Genomic DNA, 24,296 nt, shown 5'->3' on the forward strand with positions numbered 1-24,296 from the left:
TAAAATAGTGTAGTAATTAACAGCACTGCCTTTCAAAACAAGACAGACTCAGATTGGAAACTCAGCCCTGCAATGTGACTTTCAGCAAGTGACAACTTGTCTGGGCCCCATTGTCATATTCAGTGAAATAGGGACACTATGAGACCCACCTCACATGGATGTTACATGGATTTATTGAGATCATTCACACTGTATTCTTAGCACTATTCCTGAGTTGGATAAATGTGCTAGGCAAATGCTCCTAAACAGAAGCTGGTGATAGTCTCATTAATGTAATTAATGAACCTCCCTCCCAGGGAGGTAGGTCTTAGAACCTCTCCAGGTATGTAGTATAATGCCCATTCCAGGGATCCAATTCTAGAGAGCCTAATTCAGTATATCTGGTCCAGAGCCCTTTAACCTGCAATTTTTAATTTTTTTAGCAGTCCTATTCCAGCACTGGAAATCTGCATTTTAAATAAGCCCCCTGGGTTCCTTAAAGAACGAAAAGTAGATCTAACATTTGATTCAGCAATCTCACTCCTAAGTATCTACCCAGAAGAAAAGGAGCCGTTATATGAAAACGACACTTGTACAGGCGTGTCTGTAGCAGCACAATTGCAAAAATATGGAACCAGCCCAAGTGCTCATCAATCAATGAGTGGATAAAGAAAATGTGGTGTACAGGTATATATACAGGTGGTGGTTGGTTACATGGATAAGTTCTTCAGCAGTGATTTCTGAGACTTTGGTGCACTCACCATCCAAGCAGTATACACTGTACCTAACGTGTAGTATTTTATCCCTCACCCCCCTCCCACCCTTTCCCCCGAGTCCTCAAAATCTATTGTATCATTCTTATGCCTTTGCATCTTCATAGCTTAGCTCCCATTTATGACAGAGAACATATGATGTTTGGTTTTCCATTCCCGAGTTACTTCACTTAAAATAATGGTCTCTAATTCCATCCAGGTTGCTGCAAATGCCATTATTTCGAAAACCAAAATCCAGAAATTACTGCTAAAGAACTTATCCATGTAACCAAACACCACCTGTTCCCCAAAAAATTACTGAAATAAATAAACAAATAAACAAAAAAGCCTCCTGAGTGATTCTGATGCAATGGCTGCATTTTGAAAACACAGGTCTAAGTTTTCACTAAGGAAACTGATGGTCAATTCAGGGAAGGTGGAAGGCTTAGTCGGCTTGTATTTAATTTGGCGTTTGACAGGACCTCATAATTTCCTCATGATTAATACTCTAAAAGCAGACAGTTTCAAGCACTTCTCATACACCAAGCTCTCTGCCAAAGTGACTAACAGGTCTCAGCTCCTAGTGACCCAAGAGGAAAAAGTTATTGCCCCCATTTTACACATGAGGAAATTGAGGCTCAGAGACAGGCAGGAATTGCCTAAGGGCACCCAGCTGGGGAGTGGCAGAGCCTGTGGGCAGCCCAGCCTTCAGTACTGTGGCCGAAGGCATGAGCCGGCCTGCAAACACTGTTGCAGACGAGGAGGAGCTTGTTTGAAATCCGACAGGGATCCCCACAGATTCCAATGGGTAGGAGAGGCTTATCAGGATAATAAAATATGGTGTAGTTCAGTCTAAGCACTAATATTAACTTTTAAAAACAGCTTCATTGAGATATGATAGAAAGCACTAAAATATCTATGTTTAAAGTGTACAATTCGATATGTTTTGACAAATGTAAACACCCATGAAACCTTCACCATAACCAAAGTCATGAGCATGGTATTGGTCTTTGTCTGCTCTGGCTGCCATGACAAAATTCCACAGCCTGGGGGATTTAAACAACAGAAATTTATTTTTTTTCACCATTGTGGAGGCCAGAAGTCCAAGGTCAAGATGCCAGCAGGGCTGTCTCCTGGTGGGGCTCTCTTCCTGGCTGGCAGACGGCCGCCTTCTCACTGTGTGCATACATGGCCTTTCCTCCAGATCTTGCTCTGTTCCTCTGGAGTGCAGTGGCATGATCTTGGCTCACTGCAAGCTCCAACTCCTGGGTTCACACCATTCTCCTGCCTCAGCCTCCCGAGTAGCTGGGACTACAGGCGCCGGCTGCCAGGCTCAGCTAATTTTTTGTATTTTTTAGTAGAGACGGGGTTTCACTGTGTTAGCCAGGATGGTCTTGATCTCCTGACCTCGTGATCCACCCGCCTCGGCCTCCCAAAGTGCTGGGATTACAGGTGTGAGCCCCCGCACCTGGCCTTTTCCTCTTCTTACAAAGACACCAGTCCTATAGGATCAGGGCTGCACTCTTGTGGCCTATTTAACCTTAATGACCTCCTAAGAGCCCTGTCTTCAAATATAGTCACATCAGGGGTTACGCCTTCAACATACGAATTTTTTGGGTTGACACAGTTCCTCCATAGCAATATTTAACTTTTAAAACTTAATTGCTTATCCAAATATGGGTGGAAATTTTTGCTCATAAAAGTCTGTTGGCCAGGCACGGTGGTTCATGCCTGTAATCCCAGCAATTTGGGAGGCCAAGGTGGGAGGATTTCTTGAGCCCAGGAGTTCAAGACCAGCCTGGGCAACATGTGAAACCCTATCTTTACAAAAAATAATTTTTAAAAAATTAGCCGGGCATGGTGGTGTGTGCCTGTGGTCCCAGCTACTTGGGAGGCTGAGGTGGGAGGATCACCCAAGCCCAGGAGGTTGAGGCTGCAGTGAGCCATGATCACAAGCCTGGGAGACGCTGAGACCCTGTCTCAAATATAAATTATTGTGGAATTACTGCTAGAGTGAAAAATCAAAGCCACTCAAATGCCTAACCATAAAGGAAAGGCCAAATAAGTGATGGTGCATTTATATAGCAAATATGAACATAAACCTGCATTTAGAACAGGACTTGACACTTAGTAAGTCCTCAATAAAAAAGTTAAAAGGTGTTAGAGTTTCTAATGATGTAGAGAAATATTGAGGATGTGGTCTTAAGTGAAAAAACCATAGTTTTAAATGGCATTAGAAACCTAATCTAAACATATATACAGCAAATACAAACACATAGAAAAGGCTAGACACTATTAAAATTTTAACAGGGATTGTCCTAGAGTGATGGGAATAATAGAAATTATATTTGCTGCTTTAAATACTTTTCTCTAGTTTCCTGATTCTCTAAAATGAGCACATACAACTTTTATAATGAGGAATAAAAGCTGTATTTGCAAATTAGAAGCAGCACTGGAAAACTCAATTGCACAGGAATGAGAGAAGAGGCACCTGGCTTGGCAGAGGTTCATGACAATAACCTCGAATAACTGAAAGAATTAGACAGACATGGGTTTGGGTTTCAGATTCAAACAGATGTGCTATTTTGGGGCAATTTACCAGGACTTCTCTGGGCCTCAGTTTCCACATCTCTAAAATGGGTATCTTCATGGGTCCTTTAGGAGCATGCTTTCAGCTTTGAGTATAGCTTCATCCTCAATTTTCTTTTCTCCATCCTCCCTGCTGACTCTCATCTTTCGTCTGTTCTTTACCTTCCTGATTATTTTTCTCAGTTATCCAATTAATATTTACTCACACACTTTGTTCCAGGCTTAGCCTAACTTCTGATGATGCAAGGATAAACCAACTATTTTCCCATTCCCCTTGAGGATGAGGAAGGGCCTTGATGATCCAGGACAGGCCAGGGATCTTGGAGCCAGCCACTCCTCATTGTCACCGCACCACAAGTTCTCCCTGTCACACCAGGAAGATGCAGTCTGACTGGCAGGTAGAATGAGCTGTAGGGGCTGGCCCACACGGGTGCTCTGCTAGCAAGATCTGCATCCCTCATCCTCCTTCCATGAAGGGAGCTGGGAATGCTGTGGATGGATGCATAATTCTGGGGTAAGAGGGACTCAGGAAAGGGCATACATCTGATCCAGGTCTGGAAAGCTAAGCAGGGGTTTAATCAACAGGGAAAATGCAGGGAAGAGGGAACAGCACTGTTAAAGGCCTGGGGTTTAGACCTGCACTTTGTGCAGCATAACTAATTCTGGATGGAGAGGAAGGAGGACATGAGGGCGACACCTGGAGATGGCTGGGGATTTGAGGGATGAGTGTAGATAGGGGCAGGAACCACTTCCCAAAGTGCTTGTAGACGGGGGTGAACACTCAGATCTTTAACCCAAAGGCAGTGGGGAGCCATTGAAGGGATCATGTAGTGGGGAGGCATGAGGTTTTCTTAGACAGAGACACCTGTGGCTCAATGAAGAGACTGGATCAGGAGTGAGAAAGCAGCAGGAGCAGGTGGGAACCTGTTTCGTGATACAGGGAGGGCTGTGGGGATGGAGAGGGGAGGAAGCTCCAAAAGAGGTGGGGACAGAAGGATTGACAGGGCTGTGCGATGGGCTGATTTGGGTGTGCAGGGGCTGCCTGCACAGCTCCCGGGGAGTAAATAGATAACGGTGGTCCCCTGTAAGCTAGGAGAGGCTGGAGGAGGGAGAAAAGGAAGGAGAGGAGAGGGGAGGGGGAGAGGAGGAAAGGAGGAGTAAGTAGAGGAGGAAAAGAAAGAGGAGAAGAGAAGAAAGAAGGAAAGGGAGAAGGAGGAGAAGAATAAGGAGAGAAAGAGAATGAGGAGGGAAAGGGAGGAGGATAGAGGAGAGGGAGAAGAGAGGAGGAGGAAGAGGAGAGGGAGAAGCAGGGGGAGCTGAATTCCTTCTTAGGGGATGGGACTCTGCCTAGGAAGTGGGGAGCCTCCTCTTCATGCCCTGGGGTGACCTTCCCTGCCCTTCAGAGGTCTTGCCAGGCTTAATAAGGGCCTATAATGCGCAGGGACTGTCAATTACGGAGATGAGTTTATTTTGAAGTCCAAGATAGGAATGGCTGTGTCTCAACCAGGTATGTGTTTACACCTCCAGGCCACCGATGCCAGAAATAAACATTTTTGTCATGGCCTCAAAACTGAGCCCAGGCCCTAGAAAGGTGCTGTGCAGAGGTCTGCCCTCTAGACGCTAGGTCATTGTGGGGGAGAACAAACATTTAGGGGACCCCTACTATGTGCCAGGCAGTGCTGAGCACCCAGGATGAGTGCAGTGGGAACTTCATTCTGGAAACCCTTGTAGTCTGGTGGGGAGGCAGAGGAGTACAGGCAATGACAGGGTTGTCATCAGCATTGAGACAAAGAGAAGGGCTTGGGGCTGGAGGCCCACAGAGGGCTTCCCGGAGGGTGATGTCTCTCCTGAGGATTGGAAGGGGTTAGCCAGGCTGCAGCAGGTTGGGCAAGGAGCTGTGCTGGCCGGTGATGAATGGTGTACACATTTCCTGTGGCTGCTGTAGTTAATAACCACACACTGGGTGGCTTAGGACAACAGAAATGTTCCCCTTCATAGTTCGAGAGGCCAGGTGCCTCACATCAAGGTGTCAGCAGGGCTGTGCTCCCTAGGAAGGCTCTAGGGGAGGATGCTTCCTTGTCTCTTCCAGCTTCTCGTGGTTGGCAACAACATAGGTGGTGCTTACAGATGTGTCCCTCCAGTCTCTGCCTGCATCGTCACATGGCCCTCTCCCCATGGCTGCATCTCTTCTCTTCTTATGAGAACACCAGTTACAGGGAATTATGGTCCACTCCAATCCAGTGTGACCTCATCTTAATCACATCTACAAAGGCCCTATTTCCAAATCTTAATCACATCTACAAAGGCCCTATTTCCAAATAAGGTCACGTTCACAGGTTCCAGGAAGACATGGAGTTTGGAGAGACACTACGGAACCCAGTATAAGTGGAATGGCTCAGTGTGACTGAGACTTCCATCTGAGACAAGGAGAGGTGCTGGTTGGAGATGGGCTGGCGGGGTAGGCAGGGGCTAGGTTATGAGGTACCTGTCAGGCCAGGCAAAGCACCTTGGACCTCGGTTGCAAATCTATAAACAAACACGGCTTTCTCAGGAAACACAGGCAGATTCCCTTGCAGAGCAGTGCAGAGAGGGCATTAGATTTTGATCTCTGAAGGGTTGGCTGAATTTGAAGGCGTTGGCCTCATCCTCCCTGATGTGTCTGCAGCCCTCTGACACCCTACAGATTTATTCCTCAGCAGCAATTAAGGTGAAGAAATGTGGTCAGGCCAGAGGCAGCTCCTTTTTCTGGTGTCTGGGATTGTTTTTTTTTTCTTCCTGCAGAGGATCTGTCTGTGAAAGACGATGAGGCCCTCTGCCCTTGCTCCAGGGAAGACCCCCTGCCTTTGTCAGCCTGGGCCTGATTCTCACAGATTATCTTGGGGTCCTTGAGCACAGGGGACATGTGACCACTCGTGACACGTGGCCCTTTGTGACACCTGGCTGGGAGCCTGAATGTGTCTTTCTTACCTCCTGTGTGCCAAGTACTGTGCTCAGCACTGCAAATTCACTTTTGGTTTGAAACCTGCTAACTCCTGCATGCCATTGGCTTGGTTATCCTCATTTTATAAAGGCAGGTGCTGAGGCCCAGAGAAGCTCAGTGGCTGGCCAAACTCATACAGCCAGTGAGCCAGGCAACGGTTAATTTTAGGAGTCAACTTTTCTAGGCTATGGTGCCCACTTATTTGGGCAGACACTGGTACAGATGTTGCCATGAAGGTATTTTGTAGATGAGATTGACCTTGAGAATTAGCAGACTTTGAGCAAAGCAGGGGACCTCCCATAACAGGGGTGGGCCTCATCCAGTCAATTGAAGGCCTTGAGACTAGAGACTATGGTTTCCCAAGGAAAGAACTCTCCTCAAGACTGCAACCTAGAAAGCCTGCCTGAATTTCCAGCCTGCAGATTTTTACTGAAGACTATATGACATCAACTCTTTCCTCAGTTTTCAGCTTGCCAGCTTGTCTTAAAGATTTCAGATTTACCAGCTCCTACCATTGCATGAGCCAATTCCTTAAAATCTCTCTGTCTTGCCCAGGCGTGGTGGCTCACGCCTGTAATCCCAGCACTTTGGGAGGCCGAGGCAGGCGGATCACGAGGTCAGGAGATCGAGACCATCCTGGCTAACATGGTGAAACCTCTACTCTACTAAAAACACAAAAAATTAGCCGGGCGCAGTGGCGGGTGCCTGTAGTCCCAGCTACTCAGGAGGCTGAGGCAGGAGAATGGCGTGAACCTAGAAGGCAGAGTTTGCAGTGAGCAGAGATCATGCCACTGCACTCCAGCCTGGGCAATAGAGCGAGACTCCGTCTCAAAAAAAAAAAATCTCTGTCTTTCTAGCTTGCAGATAAATGTTTTGATAAGTAGACAGATGGATAGATGGATAGATAGATAGATAGATAGATAGATAGATAGATAGATAGATAGATGAGAGAGGGATATAAATATAGATATGGTTGGACAGACGGATGGGTCGATTAAAAGATGAAATATAGGTATGATGGATGAATAGATAGATACAAAGACAGGTAAAGATGGATGGATGGATAAATAGATGAATTGGTAGATAGATAAATACATACATACCTACATAGGTGAAGGGTGAGTGAGTGGACTGATAGATGGATGGGTTGGTGGACAAATGGATAGGTAGGTGAGTAGATGAGTGGATGGATAGAGACAGAAAGAGAGAGAGAAGGGAGAGAGAGAGAGACAGACAGACAAGACAGACAGACAGACATCATCTCTGTTCTGTTTCTCCACAGAACTCTTGGTTCTGTTTCTCTGCAGAACTCTAACTAACAGCACAAACAACAAGGCAGGGATTCAAATGCTGGGCGTCTCACACCAAGCCACAGTCCTGCTGCCTCCCTCACATGGCCCCTCTGAGTGAGTTGCACCGGCCATGCCCAGTGTGCCCCATGCTGCAGCAGCATTGCAGCATCACCTGTGAACAGGCTGACATGCAGAGACCCAGGGCCCCTTACTGAATCAGCAACTGCATTTCATCAAGTCCCAAGCAGGGCAGGCATGGAGCTCCTTTTCTATTCCTAGGTAGTATCCCATTTGAGATGGTTTGGCTGTGTCCCCACCCAAATCTCATTTTGAATTGTAGCTCCCATAATTCCCACGTGTTGTGGGAGGGACCTAGTGGGAGGTGATTGAATCATGGGGGCAGGTGTTTCCTGTGCTGTTCTCATGATAGTGAATAAATCTCATAGGATCTGATGGTTTTATAAAGGGGAGTTCCTCTGCACACACTGTCTCTTGCCTGTCACCATGTAAGACGTGACTTTGCTCCTCATTCACCATCTGCCATGATTGTAAGACCTTCCTAGCCATGTGGAACTGTGAGTCAATTAAACTTCCTTCTTTTATAAATTACCCAGTCTTGGATATGTCTTTATTAGCAGCGTGAGAACAGACTAATACATCGTCTCACTCATAGTTCCAGCAAGCCTTCTTGCTTTCCCACAGAAGAGGCATGAAATAAATTCTGATGAGTTGCTTAGTTGATCTCTGTCCTGTCCCTGATATTTAGAATTGGACCTTCTATTCACTGTATATTTTATTTCCTGTCCAGACATTTTTTTTATTGTGGTGAAATATACATACATAAAACTTACCATTTTAACCATTGTTATATGTATGATTCAGTGGCACTAAGTACATTCATATTATTGTACAACAGCCACCACCATCCATCTCTAGGACTTTCTCATCTTTGCCAACTGAAACTGTCCCCATTAAACACTAACTCCTCTTCTCTGTCTGCACCCCAGTGCCTGGCAACTGCCCTTCCATGTTCTATCTCTATGAAATTGACTACTCTAGGGACCTCATATAAGTGGAATTACACAAATTTGTGCTTTTGTGTCTGGTTTATTTCACTTAACATCATGTCCTCAAGGCTCACCCATGTTGTAGTGTGTGTCAGAATTTCCTTTCTAGGGCTGCATAATATTCATGTGTGTGTGTGTGTTTGTGCATGTGTGTTTGTGTGTGTGTGTGTACTACATTGTATTTATTCATCTGTCAGTGATCACTTAGGTTGTTTTCACCCTTTGGCTATTGCGAATAATGTTACTATGAACACAAGTGTACAGATATCTGTTTGAATCCCTGCTTTAAATTCTTTGGGTATATCCAGATGTGGGATTTCTGGATTTCTGTTTAACTTTTTTTAATGTTTAACTTTTTGAGGAACTGCCACACTGTTTTCCACAGTGACTGCACCATTTTACATTCCTAGCAGCAGTGCACCAGGTGCATAAGGGCTCCAATTTATCCACATCCTTGCCAACCCCACCAGTTATTTTCTGTTTTCTTGATAGTGGCCATCCTAATGGATGTGAGTTGATATTTCATTGTGGTTTTGATCTGGAGGGAAGGAACCATGTTTTACATGCCTGTCTCCCCAGTCCTGGCACAACACCACAAGGAGTAGGAACCCAGTAACAATGTGTGAATGAATGAATGAATGAGTGAATGAGTCAGTTGAGGTATTTTCAGATGACCTCAGTAAGCCCACCTCAGTTAATAGCCCTCCACCTGATTGAGTTAACATGCCCCTCTGCATTCCCTTACTGCAATTCACACAGCACTGGACTGGGGTAGTGAACTACATCTTCCCCTATCATCCTGCAAATCTGGAGAAGCCACAGGGCCACAGCAGCCTGGGACCAGCTCTGACAAGGTCAGCCAGCTCAGTTCTCCAGTGGAAGGCTCTGTTTTGAAGAAGGTGTTTTATCTATCCCTGTTGTAATTTGTGTCCAGTGGACTCATAATTTCACCAGCAATTCATGATATACGGCAAAGTGTGTGTGTGCATGTACACATGTGTGTGATGTATTATCTGCATAGCAGTCACTGTGGCTCACAGTGGAAAGCACACAGGTTTTGGTCTCAGGCTGGCTGGGATGTAAATTCCAGTGATGAGATTTCAGTCAGGAGGTGTGGGCCCTGGAGGGGGCACCCAAACTCCTGGAGCCTCAGAGTCTTCATGCATAGATTGTGAGCATCAGAACCCTCCTTGTCTGATAGTTCTGAAAATATCAAATCATGGTAAATGTTTATTAACTACACCAGTACTTTACATATTCATTTGAGTTGAATGTATTTTCTGTATTAGTCCATTCTTGCGTTGCTATAAAGAACTACCTGAGACTGGGTAATTTATAAAGAAAAGAGGTCTAATTGACTCATAGTTCTGAAGGTTGTACATGAAGCATGGCTGAGGAGACCTCAGGAAACTTAAAATCATGGCAGAAGGCAAAGGGGAAGCAGGCACATCTTCACATGGTGGAGCAGGAGAGAAAGAGCAAAGGGGCAGGTGCTCTACACTTTTAAACAACCAGATGTCACAAAAACCCATGATCACAAGAACAGCAAGGGGGAAGTCTACCTCCATGACCAATTCACCTCTACCGGGCCCCTCCTCCAATGCTGAGGATTATAATTCAACATGAGATTTGGGTGAGGACACAAAGCCGAACTATATCATTCTAATCCTTGCCCCTCCCAAATCTAACGTTCTTCTCACATTTCAAAACACAATCATGCCTTCCCAACAGTCCCCCAAAGTCTTAACTCATTCCAGCATTAACTCAAAAGTCTAAGTCCCAAGTCTCATCTGAGACAAACAAGTCTCTTCTGCCTATAAGTCTGTAAAGTCAAAAACAAGTTAGTTACCTCCAAGATATTCGTATAATGGGGGTACAGGCATTGGGTAAATTCACTCATTCCAAAAGGGAGAAATCAGCCAAAACAAAGAGATTATAGGCCCCATACAGGAGAGTAGTTGAATATTAAATAAATAGTAAATAAAAAATAAATGTTAAATACTTCCCAGCAGGGCAGTAATTAAATATTAAACCTCCAAAATAATATTTTTTGACACAATTCTCTCACAGCCAGGCCACACTGATGCAAGAGGTGAGCTCCCAGGGCCTAGGGGACCTCCACCCCTGTGGCTCCACAGGGTACAGTCGCCAAGGTTGATTTCATGGGCTGGTGTTGAGTGCCTGTGGCTTTTCCAGGCACATGGTGCAAGCTGTCAGTGGACCTATCATTCTGGGGTCCGGAGGACAGTGGCCCTCTTCTCACAGCTCCACTAGGCAGTGTCCCAGTGGGGACTTTGCGTGGGGGCTCCAACCCTGCATTTATCCCTCTGCACTGCCCTAGTAGAGGTTCTCCATGAGGGCTCTGCCCTGAAGCAGACGTCTGCCTGGATGTTGGGGTGTTTTCATTCTCTGAAATCTAGGTGGAGGCTCTCAAGCCTCAATTCTTGCCCTCTGTGTACCTGCAGGCTTAACACCAAGGCTTCTTACAGCTTGCACCCCCCTGGAGCAGCCACCTGAGATATATCTGGGGTCCTTTTAGCCACAGCTGGAGCTGGAGTGGCTGGACACAGGAAGCAGTGTCCTGAGGAGGTTGCACAGGTTTTTGTGGACCGGGCCCACAAAAACCATTCTTCCCTCCTAGGCCTCCAGTCCTGTGATGGCAGAGGCTGCCACGAAGGTCTCTGAAATGACTTTGAGGCATTTTTCCCATTGTCTTGGCTAGTAACATTCAGCTCCTCTTTAGTTATGAACATTTCTGTAGCCAACTTGAATTCTTCCCCCCAGAAAATGGGTTTTTCTTTTCTACCACATGGTCAGGCTGCAAATTTTCTATACACTGTTAGAAGCAACCAGGCCATATCCTGAACGCTTTGCTGCTTAGAAATTTTTTCTGCCATATTCCCTAAGTCATCTCTCTCAAGTTCAAAGTTCCACAGATCTCTAGTGCAGGGGCACAATGCCTTCCTCTTTGCTAACACATAACAAAAGTGGCCTTTGCTCCAGTTCCTCATCTCTGTCTGAGACCATCTCAGCCTGGACTTCACTCTCCATATTACTATTAGCATTCTTGTCACAACAATTTAACAAGTCTCTAGGAAGTTCCAAACTTTCCCTTACCTTCCTTCTTCTTCTGAGCCCTCCACACTGTTCCAACCTCTGCCCATTACCCAGTTTCAAAGCTGCTTCCACATTTTCAGGTATCTTTATAGCAATATCCTACTCCCAGCACCAATTTTCTGTATCAGTCCATTCTCATATTGCTGTAAGGATCTACCTGAGACTGGGTAATTTATGAAGAAAAGAGGTTTAATTGACTCACAGCTCTACATGCTGTGCACGAAGCATGGCTGGGGAAGCCTCAGGAAACTTACACTCATGATGGAAGGTGAAGAGGACGCAGGTACATCTTCACATGGTGGAGCAGGAGAGAGAGAGCAAAGTGGGAGGTGCTACACACTTAAACAAGCAGATCTCATGAGAACTCACTTATTATGACAAGAACAGCAAGGGGGAAGTCTGCCCCTATGATTCAATCACCTCCCACTGGGCCCTTCCTCCAACATTGAGGATTACAATTCCATATGAGATTGGGGTGGGGACAGAGAGCCAAACCATATCAGGTGCTGGTATCTCTATTTTGCGGATGAGGAAACTGAGGCTCAAAAGATTAGGTGACTGGCCCAAGGTCATACAGCCAGAGAGTTACAGAGCTGGAGTTTGAGCCCTGAAAGTGTGGTCCCAGAGCCCCCATGCTTGAGCTCTGCATGGGGCTTGGCACAGGAGTGCCCCAGGGCTGCATAGCAAACCTACGAGGTGGAAGGTGTTATTGTGTCCATGGTCAACACTAGTGCCTGAGATTCAGAGAGGTTGAGTGACTTTGCTCAAGGTCACAGAGCGAGCCAGGGATTCCACATAGGTCACGCCGATGTAAAACCTGAGCTCTTGGTACTGTGCAGGGGCCTGGCAGTGAACACTAACTGCTGGCCATTATTGTTAGGAAATATTATCCATGTTGCTTTTTCATCAGCTTTAAGGAAATAGTCATCAAACTGCTTGGCCTTTTGGCTTCCCAGCTGTTCTCTAAGATTCCACCTTCATCAAGGCCTCGGTGGCTGGGGTGCAGCAGGGCAGCGAGTTAAGGTGCTTAATGTGCAGAGAGCTCTCAGCTAAGCAACCTGGGGTGGGATTATCCCCACTCTGGTCTGGCACGCCTGGAGCCTGTCCACAGCCAACAGTCAGCCGCCCTCCCTCGCAGCCTCCCGCCCTCCAGCAGAGTTGTCACAGCAACCGCTTGGGCATCTCATAGGCGTCTCCTTCAATAATCTAGGCCTCTGATCTCCGGCAGGCCTGTAATGAAGGGACAGTTTGTTAGTGCTGACATAAACACTGGGGAACTCGAGCCACCTATTTCATGTCATTTAAGAAGTCAGCTCAAGCCTGCCGACAGCCGAGCAAACTGTGAAGATATTTATTTGTTCAGCTTCCTATGGTGAAAACCAATGTTTATGAGGCCAGTTTTTTTGTATCATTGATTTCTTTTTTTGTAAGGAAAGAACAATATCTCAGAACGTGATCATATGCAATTTTCTTTCCTTCACTCAACCTGTGGCTAAAGCAAGTGGAATAACAATGCCTGATCATGAACAGAGGAGATGCCATTTACATCAGATTCTCTCATTTGCAAAGCCCTTTCTTGGGCATCACTGCTTCAATAACACATCAGTTCTGAGAGGAAGGGAGGTCTTGTCCCCATGGGCAGATGTAGGGAAAGAAAGCAGAGAGGTTGAGTGACACACCCAGGGTCACACAGCTAGTACACAATGGAGTCAGGATTTGAATCCAACGAAGGCTGTCTGTGAAAACTCCAGAGTTATTTCCACTACCTTGTGCTGGGGTTACTTGCTCCAAGGTATCTAAGCAACCCCATGTATTAATCCCCAAATTCACAGGAATGGCAGGAGGGGATGTGTGTGTCCTAGATCTTTCCATGTGTTTTAAAAAAATTAACCTGATGATTTTTTAGCAGTGAGAAAAAAGAATGACAGGAACCACAAAAACAAAACTTTGAGAGCTGCTATTGGGTTTGTACTTTGTCTGCTTAGCAAATAGACCTTTTTAAAGAATCAGGCTTCTCGGAGGAGAGGTTAGGTCCCAGATTCTAGCAGCTCTGTAGTGCCAAGTGGTTCCCTGGGCCTCCCAGCCAAGGGTCTGGGTCCCTCTGTCTGTCCTTGGCTTCAGTTTTGGGCATCATTCTAACAGGTTGCTGGGTTGTAGCCCTGGCTCCAGCACTCACCAAGAGAGTGACCTTGGTCAAGTTGCCTAGCTGCTTAGTTTGCTCATCTGTTAAATGAAGTTGAAAATCCCCATAACTTTTCTCGCAGGGCAGGACCTGTATGGGGAAAACGTATCTGCCAAAACTAAACATGCTTCGTGTTTGGGCGGCACCATGTCGATGAAGAAAGGACCCTGGGTCTGGGTCAGAGGTTCTGAGTGTGTAGTCTGAAGGACTCACATTCCCTCTCTGGGCCCCTGCTTGTTTGTTGCAAAACGGGATGACAGTCTATGGCAGTGGCAGCGACGTGTTCATTCGCTCCTTTATCCATTCATCAGCTGTTTACCCCATGCAGGGCTCTGCATCCCAGGCTGTGCATTTTATGTATCCAACTCCTGCAACTCTCTCAGCACATGTACCCATTCTACAGAAGAGGAAAATGAGGCTGGCCTATCTGACTAGTTTCTCCCGCCAGGGCTGTCGTGAAAAACGAATGCCTCTCATCCAAGGACGTGGTAAATAGTCACGTTTGTCAAGGAGTGATTCACTGGTGCATTGTGTTTTCCTTTCCTGCTCCCCCTTCTCTAATGCATGGGGCTCCTCTGCACTCCTAAATTAGGTGCCACAGGACACAGACTTCCTGACTCCCGACAGAACAGAGCCAACACTTTGAGGGGGAAGGCATCCTGGCTCCATATCCGAGTCTTCCTCAGCCACCGGGCTGGCCAGGCAACAGGGGGCGGGCAGCGCCTCACTCCTTTCGGAGCCTCTGTCTGCAGGAGCCTGGTCCCCAACTGTCCCCTGGGGTCAGATCCATCACACGGTGGCTGTACTCCATCAGGCGCGCTCAGCCGGAGGAGGGTCAAGTGGCCCACAGACACCAGGCTCTGGGAGCCCATCACAGCCATATTTAATTTAATTAAGGCTGTCAGCACTATTGATTTTGGCAGTTTCAATTACTAGCCTGTTATGGTTTCTGGATCAACTGATCTGTGATGGGTCCTATCAGCAAAGACACACATTGAGGAGAGGGCCCTTCATCTCCTTTAAAACCTGACACATGCTGCCACGGGCCATAAGTTATTGCTTTTATCCAGCCCCGCTCCCCTTCCCTTCCTCATAATTAATTTCTCATTAGACAGCTCTTTATTGTTTAATTTGTGCAGTTTATAATCAAATTGGGCACATTAATTGTCGTTGAATTTAAGGCTAATGAAAAATAAAGGTTTTCAATAACTTACTCTTCCATTACTCCCGACAAGATGAAATAAAGCACTCCAAGAAGTGTCAGCTCTTTAAATTATAAATTAGGTTGTTTAAAGAGCATGGGCATTTAAGGAGCAGTTATCACACATTTAGTAATTATAAATCCTATGCTGCAAAACAATTATTAAGATATAATTATGCTGCTTTACTGTTACGCAGCCCCCGCAGCTGGTAAAGGCCTGATTCTTCATTGCTGATGGGGTGGGGGCTTCTGTTGGGTTTGAGGAGGAAAAAGACTCCAGCAGGGAGCTAAGTTGGCAAACTTGGGAGTCGGTGAGGTGTCACTACTTTTTAATGAAACTGTTTGACCTAAGGGTGTATCGAATGGAACACCAACTGATGGGCTTTTCTCTCTGTCCTTTAGATCTTTAAAAGACTACCCAAGCCCCACTCATATGTCCAGCCTGTGCTGAGACCTGGAGACACAATGATTAAGCAGACATGGGACACAGACACACAGACAAATGGAGGCACGGGTCAGTGGGGTGTGAATGAGGGAATATCCAGATCCACCTGTGGGGAAGGTCAAGTCTTTATAAGAGACTTATAGAGGCCAAGATTTAAAACTAGGTCTTCTTCAAACCCCACTGTTTCACACCCACTGTTCCATGAGCACCTACTATATGCAGGAAACTATGTCAGCAGTTTCAGGAGAAACTGGTGAGTCAGACAAGGTCAAGCTCTCAGAATGATGGGCAGGAGCCAGGCATGTCCACAGGAATTCACGAGAAGGAACACCAAGAGACAAGAGTGTCACATCCAGGGTGGGCTAAACATAGCATTAAAGAACCTACTTGGTCCAATTCTACTTCTGGTTATATGGTGTGTAACAATGAGATTCATGCATTCGTTTGCTCAGCAACACTCTGGAAGGTCCCCATGACCAGAGGTGAGCACCAATAGAGAGGAGGCTGATGTTTCATGGGCAAAGTAGATTTTAATGGAGGAGCCTTCAGAAATGTGCAAGGCATCACTAGAGGACAGTAGAAAGGGTTCCCTTGGGAGAGGTCAGTGATGTTTCTCTGAGAAGTGACATTTAAACTTCAACACTAGGGATCAGAGGAAGTCTCAAAGATAAATCCAAAGCAAGAGTTGATTTATAACCACACCCCATGGCAGGGTTATGCCCCTGGCAATTCCAGGATACTTGGTGATATAGTTTGGATATTTGTTCCCTCCAAATCTCATGTTGAAGTGTAATACCCAGTGTTGGAGGCAGGGCCTGCTGGGAGGTGTTTCGGTCATGGAGGTGGATCTCTCATGCAATGCCTTCCCTGTGTGTATTAGTCCATTCTCATACTGCTAAGAAAGACATACCTAAGACTGGGTAATTTATAAAGGAAAGAGGTTTAATTGACTCACAGTTTTGCATGGCTAAGGAGGCCTCAGGAAACTTACAATCATGGCAGAAGGGGAAGCAAACACGTCCTTCTTCACATGGCAGCAGCAAGAAGTGTCAAGCAAGAGGGGGGAAACCCCTTATAAAACCATCAGGTCTCATGAGAACTCACTCACTATCACGAGAGCAGCATGAGAATCACTGACCCCATGATTCAATTACCTCTCACCAGATCCCTCTCATAACACATGGGGATTATGGGAACTACAATTCAAGATGAGATTTGGATGGGGACACAGAGTCAAACCATATGACCATGGTAATGAGTTCTCACTCTATTAGTTCATGTGAGAGCTTGTTGTTTAAAAGAGCCTGGCATCTCTCTCTTGCGCACTCTCTTGCCATGTGACACGCTGGCTCCCCTTCATCTTATGCCATGGTTGGAAGCTTATTGAGGCCCTCAACAGAAGCAGATGCTGAGGCACTATGCTTCATTTACAGCATGCAGAACTGTGAACCAAATAAATCTCTTTTCTTTATAAATTACCCAGTCTCAGGTATTTCTTTATAGCAACACAATTGCACAAATATACTTTGGCTTGCCCCGATGGCCTCAGGAAAACTGCCCACCCTATTTGGGCCTCAGTTTCTTCATAGGCAGAGCTGAGAGTATCTGACTACTTTAGATGATCTGTCAGGTCCCTGAGCATGGGCAGGGTCTTTCAGAACCTGGAGGAATTCAGAATTGCTTTGAAAATGATTGTCCACTCATACCAGCCACCCCACCCAAATCCCTGCTGTTCTTTGGCTTAGAGATATCTGAACATTCCCAACTGCTCAGGTTTAATTGCCTTTTTTAGACCCCCTACACAGACATAAAAGGCATTTCTCTGTCTCCAAGTTGAAAGAACTGTTACCTGTCAGACCCTCTGTTTCCAAGCAAGATGGACCAACATCAGTGTGCTTCACCTCTGTACCCCCCATACAGACAGATGAAACATCTACTCCTCAACCATTTTATCTTCACAATTAAGCCTGGAGGTAGGGAACTTTGCTCCCATTTTATAGATGAAGAAACCAAGGTCAGGGGGTTAGCAAGGATGGAAAGGCAAATCTTTCCAGCTCATCTCTACGGACTGTCAGTCTTGCAGCTCAGGGGCCCAACAAGAGATATTTTTCCCCTTTATTTCTTCTAAAAAACAAAAACAGGATACAAGTGCAGAACGTGCAGGTTTGTTACATAGGTACACGTGTGCCATGGTGGTTTGCTGCACCTATTGACCCATCTTCTAAGTTCCTTCTCCTCACCCCCACCCCTCCATAGGCCCTGGTGGGTGTTGTTCCCCTGTGTCCACGTGTTCTCAATGTTCAACTCCCACTTATGAGTGAGAACTTGTGGTGTTTGGTTTTCTGTTCCTGTGTTAGTTTGCTGAGGATGATGGCTTCCAGCTTCATCCATGTCCCTGCAAAGGACATAATCTCATTCTTTTTATGGCTGCATAGTATTCCATGGTGTATATGTACAACATTTTCTTTATCCAGTCTATCATTGATGGGGATTTGAGTTGGTTCCATGACTTTGCTATTGTAATTAGTGCTGCATTAAACATACATGTGCATGTGTCTTTATAGTAGAATGATTTATATTCCTATGGGTATATACCCAGTAATTACATTGCTGGTTCAAATGGTATTTCTGGTTCTAGATCCTTGAGGAATTGCCACACTGTCTTCCACAATGGTTGAGCTAATTTACATTCCCAGCAACAGTGTAAAAGCATTTCTATTTCTCCACAGCCTCACCAGCATCTATTGTTTCCTGACTTTTTAATAATCATCATTCTGACTGGCATGAGATGGTATCTCATTGTAGTTTTGATTTGCATTTCTCTAATAATCAATAATGTTGAGCTTTTTTTCATGTTTGTTGGCCACGTAAATGTCTTCTTTTGAGAAGAAGTGTCTGTCCATATCCTTTGCCCACTTTTGATGTGGTTGATTGTTTTTTTCCTGTAAATTTGTCTAAGTTTCTTGTAAATTCTGGATATTAGACCTTTATCAAATGGGTAGATTGCAAAAATTTTCTCCCATTCTGTAGGTTGCCTGTTCACTTTGATGATAATTTCTTTTGCTGTGCAGAAGCTTTTTAGTTTAGTTAGATCCCATTTGTCAATTTTGGCTTTTGTTGCAATTGCTTTTGTCATTTTCATCAAGAAGTCTTTGCCCATGCCTATTCAATACTGAATAGTATTGCCTAGGTTTTCTTCTAGGGTTTTTACAGTTTGGGGTTTTACATTTAAGTCTTTAATTCATCTTGAGTTAATTTTTGTATAAGAGGTAAGGAAGGGGTCCAGTTTCAGTTTTCTGCACATGGCTAACCACTTTTCCCAGCACCATTTACTGAATAGGAAATCGTTTCCCCACTGCTTGCTTTTGTCAGGTTTGTTGAAGATCAGATGGTTGTAGATGTGTGGAGTTATTTCTGAGGTTTCTGTTCTGCTCCATTGGTCTATATGTCTGTTGTGATACCAGTACTATGCTGTTTTGGTTATTGCAGCCTTGTAGTATAGTTTGAAGTCAGGTAGTGTGATGCCTCCAGCTTTGTCCTTTTTGCTTAGGATTGTCTTGGCTGTATGAGGTCTTCTTTGATTCCATATGAAATTTAAAATAGTTTTTTCTAATTCTGTGAAGAACATCAATGGTAGTTTATGGGAATAGCACTGAATCTATAAATTACTTTGGGCAGTATGGCCATTTTCACAGTATTGATTCTTCCCATCCATAAGGATGGAATGTTTTTCCATTTGTTTGTGTGTCCTCTCTTATTTCCTTGAGTAGTGGTTTGTAGTTCTCCTTGAAGAGGTCCTTCATATCCTGTGTTAGCTCCATCCCTAGGTATTTTATTCTATTTGTAGTGATGTGAATGGGAGCTCACTCATGATTTGGCTCTCTGCGTGCCTATTGTATGTATAAAGGAATGCTTATGATTTTTGCACATTGATTTTCTATCCTGAGACTTTGCTGAAATTGCTTATCAGTTCAAGAAGTTTTTGGGCTGAGATGATGGGGTTCTCTAAGTATAAAATCATGTTGTCTGCAAACAGAGACAATTTGACTTCCTCTCTTCCTATTTGAATACCCTTTATTTCTTTCTCTTGCCTGACTACCCTGGCCAGAACTTCCAATACTTAGTTGACTAGGAGTGGTGAGAGAGAAATCTTAGGAGGATTTTCTGTTAGACTGTAGTAAAAGCTCTTCTCTGCAGAGAATGATTTACTTGCCATAATCACTTGCTTGGTGCCCCCAATTCCCAGGCACAGAAGACCCCAGATGCTTGAGATGTCTCCTCTGCCCTCTGGAGATTTAAGTCTGGAATCTGTACACTGTATACTGGATTTAGGTCTGCTGGATATACTCCATAAACAAAGCTATTAAACAAATAGGAGTCATTTATTGGTTGTGATTCTTTTGTCTTCTTTTTGCTTTTAAATAACAATGAGCAGTTTTATTTGTCTAAAATGTCTAGATAATTAAAATTTTTATAAAAATCATTTTTTTTGGTCTTCCTGGCATTGTTTAGATCACTGCTTCATTGTTCACTTCAAACTCCATGTACATTCAACCTCAGGCTTTTCTGTTGAGAAACCACTTTCTGCTGTCTCTTTGTGACTGAGTTTTAGGTGTGTACATTAGAGCAAGGGCTTCTTAATTGTAAAATTGTGGCGTTTGCCTTATTTTACAATAAGATGAAAATCCTCTAATTTTTCATCCTGAACTCTTTGCTTACTTCCATGTGACCCCCATCTCTCAACTGACTAACTGACTCTCTACTATTTCTACCATGAGCTATTCTCAAGAAGACACCTTGTAACAGGCATTTAAGCCCAGTGCAACTTTTCAGGTATATTTTGCCTACCAAGGGCATTTACAAATAAACAGACCAAATTTTGTGGAATAAAAAGCCTTGTCCTGGATAAAGAATTGTGAGGATACAACACCATGGAGATGTTTTCAGTCAGAGGAAAAAGCTCTGCTATGATCCTGAAGTTCCACCATCCAGACAGTGGCCTATGTTATATGGATTTTAGACTAGTCTTGATTACAGTTTTCATCTTCCTCTCTCTGAAACACCTTCCCCAGAACATGGCCTGGTTTATCCAGATACACTTAACTAGCTCTCCAGGGATAGAGAAAAAAGTCAGACATTGAGTTTTAGTGTTGTCTGAGTATAAGGGGAACTCTTTGCTACATACAAGGTACCCTAGACTTTGAAACAGGAGAGCTGGCTCCTAAGTAGTTTTAGTTTAACCAAGAACTTACATGACCCTGGGCAAGTCACTTACTCCCCAGGGTCTCAGGTTCACTGATTTTTACAATATAGTTGGATGAAGTAATGGTTAGATGATTTCTAAGGTCCCTTCCAACTCTTATGAACTTTTCTGACTTCCTCTCTTCACTCTCTCTTCTTTCCCTTCTCTCTCTCTTTTCCTTCCTTCCTTCTTTCCATTCTTCCTTTCTTCCTTACCTCCCTCCCTTCCTTCCTTTTTTCTCTCTCCCTCCCTCCCTTCCTCTGTCCTTTTCCTTGAGTGATGTGAACACTTAACACAGGATCTACCCTTTCAGCAAATCCCCAATCTTACCCTTGACAGCATGCATCTTTCTCCCCCACCTCCCATAATAAAAAGTAACAAGAGAATATGTCTAGTCCCAGGGTGGGATTCCGGGGACTTGCTCCATACAGCATGACAGCTGATCCCTTCCCAAAGAGGAAAAACCTTTTGGCCAATCTGGGACCCATGTGGGGACTACATGGTTTCCAAAATAGTTTCCCACCTACTATCCGCTGACAACAAAATGGGTTCAAGTTAACACATCTTTATGGTTCAGCCACTGTGTGCCAGGAGCTGGTGAACAAGAGTGAAGGTCCCACTTCCAGGAGATCGCAGGCTTTGGGGGTCAGATAGCAAACAGATAGGTGTGATTAGAAGGAAATAAATAGCAGACAGGGACACTTGGGACAAGAGCTGGAGCACAAGGAGGCTGGGGCGGGGAGGTCTCCTTGGAACAGGAGGCACAGCCTTTGAAACCATCCATTTGTGTGGCCTCAAGCAAATTATTTAACATCTCTGTACCTCATTAGAAAAATGGGAATGACAATAGCACATGCTGTCACAGGGCTGTCCAGAGGGTTGAACAAGGAGCATGTGAAGCACCTGGGACAGGGCCTGGTGCCCAGGAAGCCTCAGCGCTCATTATCGCGACACTAGCATGGTTGGGGAAGTCTTTCTTGGGAGTGGCATTTGAGGTCTCCTGGGCCACTCTGTGGATGAGAAGACAGGGAGGCAAGAATGGAAGAAGGACACAAAGTAGGAGTTGATGGCAGTCATCCAGGCAGCATCCAATGGCGGCTAGGACCAGGAAGGAACTGGGTGACATGAGCTTTGGGGGAAGAGCTGGCAAGACTTGTTGAGGGATGAGGAAATGGAGGGAGGCATCCAAGAATAACCCTGAGATTTTGGCCTGAAAGAGTAAATGAAGCAAAGGTGGTGGCGTTTATTAAGATCAGGATGGAGGGCCCAGGGAGGAGGGAGGAACAAGTTTGGGGAGGAGCTATTTGGTTTTGGATGTGTTGGAGAGGTGATGCCCGTGATTTCCAGAGGAAACGTCAAGGAAGTGGTTGAGGATATGAATCTGCAGCTCAAGAGAGGGGGATGAACTGGAGATATAGATGGACAGGAGAATGTAGAGAGAAGAGAGATGAAAAGAGGGTCACCTGGGTGGGCCCCTAGAGAACCTTAACATGTGCAGACCTGGCTAAGAGGACAGCCAAGTTCAGACCCTGAGCACTGACCAAGAAGACTGAAGGATCAGGAAGCCCCTTGCTGGGCCAGGCATCTACCCTTTTGTTTTGGGATTATGAGGAAGCCCAGGGATTCCTGTGCAAGGGTCCCTAGAAAGTGGGAGGCCCATAGGGGGCTAAGGAAACAATTTACCAACTAGTATGAAAGTATTCTAACAGTTAAACAAGCAGGATAATCGTACTAGTGTCCACTGAATAACACCCCGTGTCAAGACCTCTTGGCAGGGGTGGCCCCAGCTCCCCTAGGTTCCTTGTATCCCCAATCCCAGCTGGGACACTGATGTGGCTGCCAACTGGTCACTTCTTCCAGCTCCTGAATTTTCATTAAAATCCTGGGCATTTCCCCAGAGCTCAAAGGCGTCCCGATTAATTACAGGCAAATGTTGGCTCTCCCCCCGGAAATCTGCTGCCCCAGCCTGGCTCCGTCCCCTATGATTTTATTAAAATCCACCTTGCCAGCCAGGGCCCCGAGATTTATGGCCACAGCTAATAGGCTGCCTCCCCAGGAGACATAAATCTGGGGCCTACCCAGGGAGCTACTCGCTGCTAAGAGGCCAGTTAATTGTTCCACCCAGAGGGTTCCACGGAGGAATGTTCAATTAGGCCTCTCAGAAAATTTGGAGCATTAAATAAGGTGAACAGGGATTTGGGTGCCATTATTTTCTGAGTGAGAAACAGCCCTTCCTTGCTCCCCTGGCCTATTTCAGGCCCCTGGGCCTCCACTGGCTTTTTGCAGAACAGGAGGAATTCTCTAGGATCAGTGCTGTGCTCTTAGAAGACAGCTAGACAAAAGACAAGACCAGGATTTATCATCCTACAAAACCCTTGAAACTTTCTAATGCAAGGTCGACTATAGACTTGCTGCTGTGTCCTTGGGTGAGTCACTTCTACTCTCAGAATCTGTTTCCCTTTCTATAAGATGGGTCAATACTGTCTATTCCATCTGCCTCACAGCATTGCTGAAGGATACATTCATTCATTCATTTATTCATTCTTCATTCAACAACTATTTGATGAGGGATAGGCCTTCTGTCTTGGTCAATTTGGGCTGTTATGACAAAATACCATAACATGAGCAGCTTATGCAATACAAATTTATTTTTTACAGTTCTGGGGGCTGGGAAGTCCAAGATCAAGGTGCCTGAAGGTTTGGTGTCTGGTGAGGGCCCACTTCCTGGCTCATAAATGACCTTTCTTCTTGCTGTAACCTCACATGGCAGAAAAGGGAAGGAGCTCTCTGGATTCTCTTTTATAAGGGCAGTAATCCCATTCATAAGGGTTCCACCCTTAGGTCCCAATCCCAGAGGCCCCATCTCCTAATACCATCACAATGGAGACAAGATTTCAACAGATGAATGTTGAGGACATACAAACATTGTCTATAACACCTCCTATGTGCCAGGAAATATGCTAGATCTGAGGTTATAGGGGAGAAAAGGACAAGGTTCCTGTTCTCAAAGAGCTCACAGTTTTGAGGAATGGACAACAAGGGACCCAGAGATGTGGACTCATTCATGCTATGATAGAGGCACAAGGAATGTGGGAGCCCAAAGGAGATTCTCATTCCAGACGGAGGGTAGCACCAGCCTGGGGAGACTTCCTGGAAGAGACAACAGGAATTATATGATATTGTATCTGTGTGTGGCTCAGCTGCATGATGTCATGCCACCATTTCCCTTCATGGCATTTCTTTCTCAGAAGATTACTTTATGAGCACACTCTAGGTATATCTTGCATTCACAAATTAACAACCTCAGGCACCCAGTCTATTGCTGTATATTAGAGCCTGGGGCTCAAAGTCATTGAGTAACAGGTGCGTGGTGACACCGCTACAGCTAGCAAGTGGTGGAGCAGACTGTGAGATGGGCTAACAGCTCTGCAAGGAGGTGGTCAGAGGGGG

Source organism: Pongo pygmaeus, chromosome 3, assembly GCF_028885625.2.
Source record: "Pongo pygmaeus isolate AG05252 chromosome 3, NHGRI_mPonPyg2-v2.0_pri, whole genome shotgun sequence".
NCBI lineage: Eukaryota > Metazoa > Chordata > Mammalia > Primates > Hominidae > Pongo > Pongo pygmaeus.